Source organism: Bos indicus, chromosome 19 (genome assembly GCF_029378745.1).
Source record: "Bos indicus isolate NIAB-ARS_2022 breed Sahiwal x Tharparkar chromosome 19, NIAB-ARS_B.indTharparkar_mat_pri_1.0, whole genome shotgun sequence".
Lineage (NCBI taxonomy): Eukaryota > Metazoa > Chordata > Mammalia > Artiodactyla > Bovidae > Bos > Bos indicus.
Genome location: NC_091778.1, coordinates 1,374,976 through 1,377,008, shown reverse-complemented (window position 1 = coordinate 1,377,008; position 2,033 = coordinate 1,374,976). Strand labels below are relative to the sequence as shown.

At 35.5% G+C, this 2,033-nt stretch overlaps 1 pseudogene; it reads left to right on the top strand.

The window, feature by feature from the left end:
• The first annotated feature begins 276 nt into the window (after positions 1–276).
• LOC139177744 (olfactory receptor 4A15-like) lies at positions 277–1,618 on the top strand (annotated as a pseudogene).
• The last annotated feature ends 415 nt before the right edge of the window (positions 1,619–2,033 follow it).

The window sequence follows — 2,033 nt, the reverse complement described above, 5'->3', positions numbered from 1 at the left end:
TTTACATTAAAAAATGTGTCCTTTTCCCACATATACTTAAATATTTCTTCCCACTTAAATACTTCTTCTCCATTAGTCTGTAAGATTTTTGAGGTTAGGGAATCAACTTTTAATCAACTTTGAAATATGTTTTCTGAAAATACCAAGGCATAAAAACCATACAACCTATTGATTGAATGAATGAATGAAAAAAAATCTTAAGATTTCAGAAAGTTTCTCATAATAATTATATTTACAGGTACTTTTATCTGGAACATAAGATGTACATAAGGACCTATGAAACAAAGGAACAGTGTAACTGAGTTTGTCCTCTTGGGGCTCACTCAGAACAACCAAGGCCAGAAAATATTATTTGTCTTGTTCTTGCTCATCTACATTGTGACCATGTTGGGCAACCTACTCATTATTGTGACAGTGATGGTCAGCCCAACCCTGGATGCCCCTATGTACTTCTTTCTTGGCTACCTATCATTTATAGATGCTGTTTATTCTACTACAGTCACCCAAGATATGATTTAGGACTTACTGTCTAAAAAGAAAACTATTTCCTTCCAAGCTTGCATGACCTACCTTTTTATATGGCACTTTTTTGGGGGTGCCGATATATGCCTTCTGGTGGTCATGGCTTATGACCATTACATGGCCATTTGCAAACCCTTGCATTATTTGACAATCATTAATAAGCAAGTGTGTGTTCTGCTGCTGCTGTTGGCCTGGGTTGGTGGGTTTTTACATGGTATATATCTTTTTTTTTTTTTTTACTTTACAATATTGTATTGGTTTTGCCATATATCAAAATGAATCCACCACAGGTATACATGTGTTCCCCATCCTGAGCGCTCCTCCCCCCTCCCTCCTCATACCATCCCTCTGGGTCATCCCAGTGCACCAGCCCCAAGCATCCAGTATCGTGCCTCGAACCTGGACTGGTAACTCATTTCATATATGATATTATACATGTTTCAGTGCCATTCTCCCAAATCATCCCACCCTGTCCCTCTCCCACAGAGTCCAAAAAACTGTTCTATACAGCAGTGTCTCTTTTGCTGTCTCATATACAGGGTTATTGTGAAGTAAGCCAGAAAGAAAAACACCAATACAGTATACTAACGCATATATATGGAATTTAAAAAGATGGTAACAATAACCCTGTATACATGGTATATTTCATCCTCTCTTTGTTTACAACCTTCCCTTCTGTGGCCCCAGTGTCATTGACCATTTCATCTGTGACATGTACCCCCTGTTAAAACTTGCCTGCACTGACACTCATATTATTGCCCTCACAGTGGTGGTCAATGATAGGGCAATATCTGTGATCATCTTTACACTCTTATTCATATGCTATGGGGTCATTCTGCACTCTCTGAAGAATGTTAGTCAGGAAGGTGGCACAAAGCATTATCCACCTGTGGCTCCCACATCACTGTGGTGCTCCTCTTCTTTGTGCCCTGTATTTTTCTTTATGTGAGACCACCTTCTACATTACCCATTGATAAATCCTTGACTGTGTTTTACACCATTATCACACCTATGCTTGAACCTTCTAATTTATACTCTGAGAAATAGTGAGATGAAAAATGCAATAAAAAAGCTTTGGACCAGAGAAAGAAAATGAGACAGCTGGGAAATGTGTGACCCATTTTCAATGAAGAATTTTTCTTTTTTTAGGAATGCCTTGTGTGATATTTAAGTGTATTAAATTTTCCATCATGTTTTATTAATTTGGACATGATGAAATCATCTATTATATGAATACTTCTGATGAATAAAATATATTATCAAGATTTTCATAATTCCATAGTTCTTAGTATATATATTCTTTGAAATATGTTGTTGAGATTTTCACATTTTCTTATGAAAGTATGTATCATTTTGGAATCTAAAATCTCTCTATTTTGACTATAGGTTTATGTGCTATATAAGAGTTAAGCTAAAAAAAAAAGAGGTAAGCCATAGTTAATATTATAAATTTATTTAAGTTATTGGAAGATTTTCTCACGTTTCTTTTTAAAATAATTTCAAAATTAATA